The sequence below is a fragment of the Panthera tigris genome, chromosome A2 (genome assembly GCF_018350195.1).
Source record: "Panthera tigris isolate Pti1 chromosome A2, P.tigris_Pti1_mat1.1, whole genome shotgun sequence".
Taxonomy (NCBI): Eukaryota; Metazoa; Chordata; class Mammalia; order Carnivora; family Felidae; genus Panthera; species Panthera tigris.
Window position 1 is genome coordinate 4,064,864 of NC_056661.1, and position 11,229 is coordinate 4,076,092.

The window sequence follows — 11,229 nt, forward strand, 5'->3', positions numbered from 1 at the left end:
TGTGAGTAGTTTTTACTTTTTATCTCTTCGTTGTGCTTTTTAAATGTGCTATCAAAATAGTACTTATCCAGACGGCTGACTTCGGCCGTCACCTCTTAACTTGTGTGGAGAGTCCGTGGTGCCTCCCTGGCCTCACCTTACCCGGGTCCTGATAGCTGCGGGGAGGCTGGAGCTCCTAAGTAAGCATCCTGAGGCCAGAAGCTGTCAGAGGACGGATGGTCTATTACTGGACTGATTTATTTTTTATTTTTTTTTAAACTGTTTTTTTTTAAATCTTTATTTATTTATTTTTAAATGTTTTTATTTTTTTTTTATTTTTGAAGGAGAGAGAGACAGAGCATGAGCGGGGGAGGAGCAGAGAGAGAGGGAGACACAGAATCTGAAACAGGCTCCAGGCTCTGAGCCGTCAGCACAGAGCCCGACGCGGGGCTCGAACTCACGGACCGCGAGATCACGACCCGAGCTGAAGTCGGCCACTTAACCAACTGAGCCACCCAGGGGCCCCTGGACTGATTTTATAGCTGGGAAACAGGCCCAGAAGGGCAAGTCACGGGCCTCGGGTTACTTGGCTAAAAGAACGCAGAGGCGGGATTTGAACCCTCGACAGCCTTCCGGGGCTCCCACCTTCTTTAGGATAAAAGCCCAAATCCTGTGGCCCCCGGGGCCCCCGCAGGACCTACCTCCAAGGGCAATGAGATCAAAGGAGGTCGGGGACCTGACTCGGGTGCTTACGGCCGCCCTCTAGTGGCTGCTTCCGGGAAGAGGACCCCACCGTGTACGGGTGGGGGAGGAGGGAACCCGAGCAGAGGGGACCGCGCTGGTCCACGCGGGCGATGGAACCGTACACCCTGATCCCATACTGTCCAGTGTGGGAGCCACTGGCCTTTCAAATGTGACTAGTGCAGATCGACATGTTCTCCAAGCACAAAACACATATCAGGTGCTGAAGACTTGGTGGGAAAAGAATGTTAAGATAGCTCATTAACAATTGTTTATATCGATTGCATGTTAAACTGACGTTTTGGCTGTATTGAGTTAACGAAAACATGTCAAAATTGGGGCCCCCCGGGTGGCTCAGTCAGTTAAGCGTCCGACTTGGGCTTAGGTCATGATCTCGCAGTCTGTGAGTTCGAGCCCCGCGTGGGGCTCTGTGCTGACAGCTCGGGGCCTGGAGCCCGCTTCCGATTCTGTGTCTCCCTCTCTCTCTGCCCCTCCCCCCTCTCAAAAGTAAATAAACAATAAAAATTTTTTTAAAAAAAGATATCAAGATTCATTTCGCCTGTTTCTTTTCACTTTTTTTTTTTCCTCTTGTGGCTACCGGAAAGTTTAAAAACATTTGTTTTGGTTTATTGATTTTTGAGAGACGACAGAGAGAAAGCATGAGCGGGAGAGGGGCAGAGAGAGAGGGAGACACAGAATCCCAAGCAGGCTCCAAGCTGTCACCACAGAGCCCGACGCGGGGCTCGAACCCTGAACCGTGAGATCATGACCCGAGCCGCAGCCGGACCCTCAACCGACTGAGCCACCCAGGCGCCCCTACCGCAAAGTTCTAAAGTACATCCGTGGCTTCCATGATCTTTCTACCATTTAAATGCCTTTCTACTAGGCATTTAAATTCTAATGCAGCGGCCTTTTCACTCACTGCCCACCAGGGGACGCTGTGTCCTTGCAGTGGGGTGGGGCAATCTGGAATCTAAAGGAAAAGGAAGCAGTAACTCAGACAGTTGCTCCTTTGTGGTCGTTGCCTTGGATCAGTTCTTACAACCCAGATCTATGTTTGCCATCTGCCATGGCTCACCATCTAAGGGGGGGCAGAGCCACCTGTGGGTAAGGATTCTGCCTCCCACCCTGCCTCCGGTTTATTCGGCCAGGGCCAGGGGGAAGAATTAGGCCTCCAGAGTCAACTCACAGATTCTGCAGCATCTATTGTAGAACCACTGCGTGCTCCGCGCTGTTAAGGTGATTCCTGCAACGAATCCTAAGCAAACTGAGGTTCAGAGAGGGAAAGCGGGTTGCCCGAAACAGCCCCGCAGAGCCAGGCTTGGCACCCAGCTCCATCTGGCTCCGGTGTCTTCCGGGCCTCTCCCCCCAGCCAGCTGCCTCTCAACCTCTTAGAAACTCCTGAGAAATGTTGGGCAGGCATGATGGCGAGGGCACACACTCTGTCCACATCGGGCCAGCTCAGCGGGGCGGTCAATAATTAATTCCGAATTGTTCCCATTTATCACAGTGGCAGGAGCCAGAGCGCATGGAATCCTAATCCCAAGCCTCTGTGCCCCTTGGCCAGCTGGAGCCGGACACAGTGCTGACGGCAGGGGTCCCTCACTGAGCCTGGGAAGGGAGGGTGTTCCCGGCTCCCCACTCCCTAACTGAATGTTGTGCGATCCAGCAGTGACCAGATGAGACCCCATCCCAGCCTTTGCAGTGTCACAGGCTCGTGGGAAAAATACATACTGCATAAGTAATAATGTAAATAATTAATGCGACAAAGGAAAGAAACAGGATGGCGTGAGAATGCGAAACTGGGGGGACGTGACTTGTTTAGGGCCTCCTCAGGGAAGTGACATTGAGCCTGCAAGTCGGAAGATGGAAGGCGGTGAGAGGGGGCTGCGTACACAGGAACAGCACATGCAAAGGCCCTGTGGCTAGGAAGAGTTTCTCCCATGTGGGACCCAGCAACAGCAAGAGGCTGAGTGGGTCTGGAGGTCGGAGCACAGGGGTGAGGTCAGTGCCAAGTCGGGAGCCCTGTAGAGCCAGGCCTGGAGCCCTCAGGGTGAGGCCAGCAGCCTGCAGTGGGTACCAGGGGCCATCAGGGGAAGGGACAGGCAAGTTTCTCTCACGTTCTTGGGGGCTGGCAGTAAGGCTGCTTCCACGCCGGGTGAGTCAGATGGTAGGCTGGGCAGCTGAGTCTGCTATTGTTTTGTTTCTTCTTACAACTGTTTCCCCCTTGGAGGATTCTTTCAAACCCAGTTGGGGGTGGGGGTGAGTCAGGATTTCTCTGCCAACAAACAGCCGATACCGTGCGAGCAGCTCCTGGCCCAGGCACTCCTTCCCCGGGGCAGGTGGGGAAACAGGCCCAGAGAAGGACAAGGATCCCCAAAGCCTTTCAGTGGAGGACTGTGGGCTTGGCCCAGAGGCGGGGGGTTCTGGGATCCCAGGAGCGGACTCCTCCCCGTAGCTTCGTGGGTCTTCTGCTGGCCCTGCAGTCTCATGAGAGCCAACAGGTGGTGTTTGGGCCACCACGCCGTCCCCAGCGTGCTGACGATCGGAGGTGTTCAGTCAGTGACTGCGATTCACCAGCCCAGCAGCTTTGGAAAACGCCCCCGAGGTCATGCTCAGGGCATGAGAGAGGTTCCTTTCTGATAGGGGGTGTGAGAGACAGAGAGAGATAAGCAGCCAGAGATGTGGGGAGAAAGAGAGGCAGGGAGACAAAGATAGAGACGAAGGGAGAGACCCAGATAGAGATCTTGGAGGGAGGCAGAGATAAAGACACACGGTGGGGGGAAAAAGAAAGAGAAAAGAGAAAAAGGAAAAAAGATGGAAAAAGAAAAGAAAAAAAGAGAAAGAAAAAAAGAGAAAAAAGCAGTGAAATGAGACACAGAGATGGATGGATGGATGGAAAGTGTGTGTGTGTATGAGGACCACCACTCACCTGAATAGGAGACATTGTGTGAATTGTAAAAAAGTATCCCCTTCCTGGGGCCCTCTCACCCCTCAGCTGGGTGCTTTTGTGCAGTGAACAACCTGTCCCGCCGTCTGTGGCAGCTGGAGCAGGGTCTGTCTTGATCTCTCTAGCAGCCAGCACGGGCCAGGCACACGGAGTACGCTCAGTACGTGCCCAGTGAACAAAGGAACAGACTCAGCAAATGCCAAGACCTGGCTGGGCGTCGCGGAGGGAGTGGGGCAGAGAACCAGCTCCGGGAGTCTGGGCGCCGGCAGCTTCTGGCTGGGCGACTGATGCCTCCTCTGGGAACCGCCTGGATTTACTCGCCGCCCCGGAACCCCCTCCCCGGCCCGGAACTCTGGGAGCACAAACCAAGCGGGCAGCCAGGGCGGGAGGTGGCCCCTCCCCGGGACGCGCTGGGCCCCCGCGGGAGGCGGTGGCTGCCAAGTCTCACTCGAAACTCCTTGCCGCCCAGACTTGCTCCTGGGGTGGAGCCAGGAGCCTGAGAGGCCCCGGGGGCGGGGGTGGGGGGAGGGACCAGGCCTCCCCTCTTTTCACAGCCCAGAGAGGGGTGACCCGGGCGACCTGGTTGGGGTCAGCCAGAATAGGAGTCGAGGGAAAAGGTGTTCCTGGGGAGGGCAGAGCTTGCAGGGTCCTGGAGGGGAGGCCGAGACAGGCACTCCCCGGGCAGAAGCCCCAAGACCAAGTTAGGGGACTTGAGCTTGACCTGTTTTCACGTAATCTTTATTCATACACACGCGAAGAGGGCCCTTCTCTGCCCGGTCCCAACCTGCCGATGTGATCCCGGGGCCCCAGGCAGGATCTGTCAGGCTGGGAGGAGGGAGACACCCCCTAGTTCCATGCATGAAGCCCATCCCCGTGGGATTGGAGGCTGCAGGACCCGGAGGCCGACTGGGAGCACGGCAGAGCGCGCACAGCGGTGAGGCATTCGTGCGAGGACCTCGAGAGTGTAGGAGCGTGCCAGGTGGAACAGACCAGAAAGGGCATTCTGGGCACAGAGTGTGCACATGCAAAGGTCTGGAGCCGTGTCATTCCCAGGCAGGTGCCAGAACTGCGCCTGAGTGGGCAGTGACCCTACAGGCCTCAAGGGGTCAGGGCTGGACCAGAGAGAGACCTAGGGTAACAGAAGCCCAGAGGGAAACGGAGACTCTTCGTGGAGGATCAGAAATGGCCGCATGAACAAGGGGGCGTTGTAGCTGGGCTTTGCAGGATGACTAGGAGTTTGCCAAACAGAGAAGGCAGGGCATGCCAGCTGGAGGGGGGCGGAATTCAAAGGCCATGCTGACGGAGTAGCAGGAGAAAGGAGGACCTGCGGGGCAGAATCAGGCGGTGTCAGGTTTCTCCAGATCAGAGGTCGCGGTGGCCACTCAAGGGCAAACCACACTGTAGGATGATTTCACGGAGCTCTGCCAGCCTTGCCAGGCCTGGAGCCTCCTCAGAGTCCTGCGGGCTCCAGCCACTGTCCCCTCTCCTTCCTGGGTCACAGGCTCTGTCCATTTTAGTCCATGACGACATGCGGTGGGGGCACCGCTTTCTGCATGTGGCTCTGGGACCTCAGGCCAGGCTTGTGCCTCCCTGCAGCTCCGTTTCCCCATCTGGAAAACGGGAACGCGGGGAGCTGCTTTTGTCGCTCTTTGCGTTCGCCTCAGGACTGGGAGGCATCCAACAAACCAAGTGAGGAAGGAAGAAAAGTGGTAACAGGAAGAAAGGGAAGGAGGGGGAGAGACGGGAGACGGGAGGGGAGGAAGGGAGGAAGGGGGAAGGGAGAGGCTTTGAACCCCTCCTCCAGGCGACCGGCCTCGGCCAGGTCCAGCATTACTGTCTCAGAACACGCCTGAGCTGTCGAGGCTTAAGAAATGGGGGGTGATTTGCATGTGATTTGCATAGTGTTTGTTAAATGTCAAAACGGCCTGAAACGCTCCCTCCCCCCTCCCTGCCACCACCGCCGCCCCCACCTTCAGTCAAGAAGCAGGAAACCCTCCCCTTCCTCCATCAGGGACCTCCGCCTGGGCTGGGACCCCTCAGTTCAGGGGCTGCTGCTGGGGCAGCCGCCCCGAGAAGGATGACCTCGGACACCCCCTCTGTAAAACGGGCCATAATCCCAGCCACCACCACGCGTGGTCCGTCTCCAGTAAGTCGAGGCCGGCCGAGGATGGGGCACCGACTCGGGCACGCAGTGGGGGCCGAGGAGTGGAGCTGGGTGGTCCCCAAGAGCCCCCTCCCTTCCTGTCCAGCTGGGGCCCAGCCTTCTACCCAGAGGGTCCTGTCCCCAGAGTTCCCACACCACGTCGCCTGGAATGCCCCCGTGATCACCGCCTGTGCCTCATGGCTCTACGCGGCCCAGCACCCCCCAACCCCACCCATTCAACCAGAGCCCTTCAGACCCAACGGGGAGACCCCGTGTAAGGGACAAGGCAGTGGGATTCAGGGGAAGGAGGACACCGCCGAGGGAGTGGGCACCGTTGCGGGGGTGAGAGGGCTGGGGTCCCCCCAGTCTCCACCTGTAGCCATTTGAGATTTCGCCAGTCACTGGCTGCACCCTCGGGCCCCCACGCAAAGGCCGTTCGCAGTACAGGGGGCTTGGGGTGGGCCCCAAGGAGGACAAAGTGCTCACTGACTGGTGAGAAGGGAATCCGAGAAGACGTCCCGGAGGAGGCTGCAATCTCAGGTGAGCTGGAGTGGCCGAGAGGAGCAGGAAAGGTGCTTCAGGCAGGGGGCACAGCTTGGGCAAAGGTGTGGCCGAGAGAACGTCCAAGGTGAAGGGATGACGTCCTCGCGCGCCTCGCCTCTCCCCTCTGTGGGTCTCTTCGGATCATACCCTCTGGCTGCACACGTTGGAGGCCCCCAGGGGGGAGCCATGGCCTCGGGGTCACACAGGCTCCTCCCTGCTGCCTGGGCTGGAGCAGCAACATCCCAGGTGGGCGTCAGGGACTGGGCCTCCCCCTGGGTGTGATCAGGTGTGTCTGGGGCAGCAGGCATCAGCTGGTCAGGCCGGGACGTCACCGCACGCCCCCAGGAGCCCGGAACTTGCAACAGCAGCAAGGAAGGAACAGAACAATTTCAATCCAGGCCCGTGGAAAGGTGAAACACCAGCTGTCTGGCCAGTTTTCCTTCTTCCCTTTCCCTAACATCCTCGACTTGGCGGGTGACGCACGTAGCCCTCTCCTTCTTCCCGCTGGCCCCGGTGCCTACCAGGAGGCAGAGACACAGGGATGGCAGGAGCCTGGCTGTTTGGAGCCCCCTGGTGACCGTCTCAGGAATTGCAGGCAAAGTGCAATTCAACCGACCCTCTTCGACCCGATCCCACTCTTGCCTCCTAAGAAGCCCAGCGAGGAGTGCTTTGCCCGAGGTCACACAGCAAGTCGGGGCAACATCATTCCTGCTAGCTAGGGGCAACAGATGTTGGTCTACCGGTAAGTGAGAGAGTAAGGCCCACGTCCTTACCCAGGGGGCAAAAATCATGAGGGTGTGCCGTGGGGTGAGAGTCAACAGAAGTGAGTCCCTTCTCTCTGGGCCTCAGTTTCCACATCTGTGGTCTCTACACTCTACAGTGTCCTTTCTGTATTAGGGACAGAGGCATCTGGCCGGCTTAGTCGGTACAGCGACTCTTAATCTCAGAGTTGTGAGTTTGAGTCCCACATGGGGTGTAGAGGTTACTTAAGAAAAAAAAAAAATCTTTTGGACGCCTGGGCGGCTCGGTCAGTTAAGCGGCTGACTCTTGGTTTGGCTCAGGTCATGATCTCGCGGTTTTGTGAGTTCGAGCCCCGCGTCCGGCTCCGTGCTGACAGCGTGGAGCCTGCTTGGGATTCTCTCTCTCCCTCTTTCTCTGCCCCTCATGCTGTCTCTCTCAAAATAAATAAGTAAACTTAAATAAATAAAAAAGGAAATCAATCTTTAAAAAAAAAAGAAACAGTACTGGAGACTTACCCAGAGTGAAGTCGGGGCTCCTGCCCCAGCCTGCTCCCTCAGCCGTCACCTCCAGTCCCCTTGGTCACGCCTCCACCTCCGCCAACTACCTGAAAGACGGGGACAGGAAGACACATGTGGCAGGCCAAATGCAGCCCTCATCTTGGCACTCACGGCCGTGATCTGCTCAACGTCCCGCCAACGCATCTTCAAGCACCCGCCCAGGACTCACCTCCCCCCCCCCTTCCAGGCACTGCCAGAGCTCCGGGAAGATGTGCTAAGCAGCCCCTGAACAAATATTTGTTGAGGACCTACTATGTGCCGGGCACTGAACTGGGAACACGGCAGAGAGCAGGAGGGACAATAGAGTGTTCATCGAGTTTACAGCCTGGGGGAGGAGAGGAGGTGAAAAAACCGATGAAACCTAAAGAAGTCAGCTGCCGATAAAGTGCTAGCGAGAGAGACAGAGCAGGGGTGGGGGGTGGGCCCTGTCAGCGGGATGCAATTTTAAACCGGGTCATCAGGGAAGACTGAACTGTGACGATACCCGAACTAAGGCCTGAAAGCGCTGAGTAAGGGAGGAGGGCAGGTGGAAAGCATTCCAGGCGGATGGAACAGCCAGTGCAAAGGCCCGGAGGCAGGACCCTGCCTAGAGTGTTGGAAAAACAGTGAGTTGGCTCTCTCGTAGTTCAGTCTCCACCACCGATTACCTGGACCTCTGCCCTGGTCCCCAGGTTTCTGCCCTCAACCCCCCCACCCCCCAGTCTGTGCTCCCTGCAGTGGACACCAGAGGGCGTCTGAGTAGAGCCTCCTTTCCTCTGCCCACCGCCCTCCAGGGTTCCCATCTCCTTCAGTAAAAACCCAAGTCCTCCATGAGGTCCCCCAAGGTCCTCCATGAGCTGCCTCCACCCCTTCATGGCCACCCCTCCTCCCTCTCTCCCCCTCGCTCACTCTGCTCCAGTCACATAGGCCTCCTCGCTGTTCCTCCAACACACCAAGCCTGGTCCTGCCCCAGGGCCTTTGCACGAACTGTGCCCTCTGCCCAAACTTTCCTTTGCCTGCATATCCACTTGATTCCCTCCCTCACCTCCATCAAGACTTTACTCAAACTGTCACCTCCTCAGTGAAGCTGTCCCTACAACCCTGTTTAAAATGACAACCCACAGGGGGCACCTGGGTGGCTCCGTTGGTTAGGCACCAGACTTCAGCTCAGGTCATGGTCTCACAGTTCGTGGGTTTGAGCCCCACACGGAGCTCTGCACTGAGAGTGTGGAGCCTGCTTGGGATTCTCTCTTTCCCTCGCTCTCTGCCCCTCCCCCACCTGCACTTTCTCTCTCTCTCTGTCTCAAAAATAAATACACTTAAAAAATAAAATAAAATAAAAAATAAAATAACATAAAATAACAAAATAAAATAAAATAAAATAAAATAAAATAACAAAATAAAATAAAATAAAATAAAATAAAATAAAATAAAATAAAATAAAATAAAAAACAATCCTCGGGGCACCTGGGTGGCCCAGTCAGTTAACCCTCTGACTCTTGATTTTGGCTCAGGTCGTGATCGCACCGCTCATGAGTTCAAACCCTGCGTTGGGCTCCACGCTATCCGCCCAGAGATTCTCTCCCTCCCTCTCCCTCTGCCGCTCACCACCCCCTCAAAATACATAAAATAAACATGTAAAATGACAGCCCCCATCCCTCCACTCTCGAATCACCCCACCCCTGAGACCCTCCTTCCAGAGGACCCGGGGAAGGCGGCTGTCCCCGCAACCTGGAGCCTCCAGGACCGGCTTCTGAGGCTCCCGCTCTCAAAGCATCACCCCAGGCTGGCAGATCAAACCTTAAGGGCCAAACCTGGCAAGTGTGACCTCCGTAAACCACGGTTACACATCTGGCTTCAGTCCATCCCCTGCCCACACTTGCAAGCCGGCCTCTGCCCTGGGACCAACCCCTGCCCACGTCTACGACCTCCTTGTCCCTCTTGCCACACGGCAGCCTTCACCGTCTCCCGGAGCCGCCCCAGGCCTCTCCGTGTGCGTGCCTGTCCCAGATGCCCTCCTGCGCAGACCCCTCCTTGGGCAGAGACGCCCCTTTGGAAAACTCGGATGGCCGGGTCAGAGTGCTGGCAAAGAAGCGTGTGGGCAGGACTGTGGGGGGTGGCACGGAAGGCAGAGAGACGCAGAGAGACGAGAGGGTCACACAGGCACAAGCGGCGGAGACGGCCACGGACAGAGGGACGGAGACCGGAAGAGTGACCGGAAGTGAAACACACAGGGCCTGCGCCACCGAGAGAGGAAGGAGACTGGGGCGGAGGGACGGTGAGGAAGACGGGGCAGGTCAGAGGGAGGGGGCAGAGCCAGAGAAGAGGCGTCGCGAAGGGGGGCCAGGCCCCTGCGTGCCGGCCTCCCGCCTCCTGGCAGCTGCTTCCCACAGTCGCCGGCGCTCAGGCCCCGGAGGGGCCCTGCGCCCGCCTCCCGGCCCCGGGACCCCGGCCCCCGCGCCCCACCGGGGACCCCAGCCCGCGGCCCTCCCGCCTCCTTGCAGCCCCCCCCCCCCAACCCCCGCCCGGCCCTCCCGCCTCCCCCCGCCCCGGGACCCCCCCGCCCCGCCACCTGGGGTCGCTGACGAGCAGCAGCACGGAGCCGTCCTGCAGGCGCACGTCGCGCACCGTCTGGTGGTCGTCCAGCCGCCGCGCGTTGTAGTAGAAGGTGCGCTTCCAGGAGCACACGCCCTGGCCCACGAGCTGCGCGCGCAGGTCGCTGAGCGTGTCGCGCGGCCGCACCGTGAGCGGCAGCAGCAGCGCCTCGTCCGCCAGGTGCACCTTGATGTGGTAGCGCTTCCAGCGCGACAGGCCCCGCCGCAGCCCCTCCATGGCGCCCGCCCGGCGCTCCGGCCCCGGCCCGGCCGCCCGCCCGCCCCCGCGCCCGCGCCCGCGCCCGCCCGTCCAGGCACGCCCGGCGAGCGGGCGGGGGCCCCGGAGGGCGGGACGCGGCGGCGGCGGCGGCGGCGGCGGCGCCCGGCCGGGGCCCCTCGCCGCCGCCCCCTCGCTCCGGCGGGGACGCGCCCCGGACACCTGCGCGCCAAGGGCGCCCCGAAAGGAGCGCGTCACGCGGATGAGTCCGGACGCACACGCGAGGCGTCGGCCCGAGGGGAGGGAAGGGAGCGAGAGGGGAGCCTGGCGGGCCATCTTAGACCGAGGCGAGGGTCAAGGGAGGCGTCTCAGAGGAGGCGGCGTCTGGACCGAGCCGTGAAGGACGAGGGGGGCGCGCCGGCCCCGGGAAGGGGCCTCCTGCGGGCGGAGGCGGGAGCGGCCAGTGCAAAGGCCCCGGGGCAGGGTCCCGACCGGGCCGCCGCCGCCGGAGGAACAGGGCGGCGGAGGCCTCTGGCTGGAGCGGTGGCGGGGCGGGGGCAGGAGGGAGGGAGGTTAAACAGACAGGCGAGGGGGGAGGGGAGGAAGACTTGGGCTTTTACTCGGAGGGAGATGGGACCCCTGGAAGGCTGCGGGCAGTGGAAGGAAGTGACTGGAGTTTACGCTTGTTACCCGTTTATTCCCTTATTTCCTTCGAGACACATACAACAAGCACCTAGTCTGGGTCTGGGCTGGTCTGGGCAGCGCTGGGCAGCAGAGAAGTCTCA

The 11,229-nt window shown here is 59.2% G+C and overlaps 1 long non-coding RNA gene across 2 annotated transcripts; it reads right to left on the reverse strand.

Annotated features, from left to right (window-relative positions):
* Positions 1-4,396: 4,396 nt before the first annotated feature.
* On the reverse strand, positions 4,397-10,423 carry LOC102955365. Of its 2 annotated transcripts, XR_006214428.1 has the most exons (4): positions 10,206-10,423; positions 7,907-7,979; positions 7,613-7,701; positions 4,397-6,711 (listed from the first exon to the last, which is right to left on the reverse strand). It is a non-coding gene; the product is annotated as an uncharacterized LOC102955365 (long non-coding RNA). The 2 variants fall into 2 exon arrangements; XR_006214429.1 differs by lacking the exon at positions 7,907-7,979.
* Between the last annotated feature and the right edge of the window lie 806 nt (positions 10,424-11,229).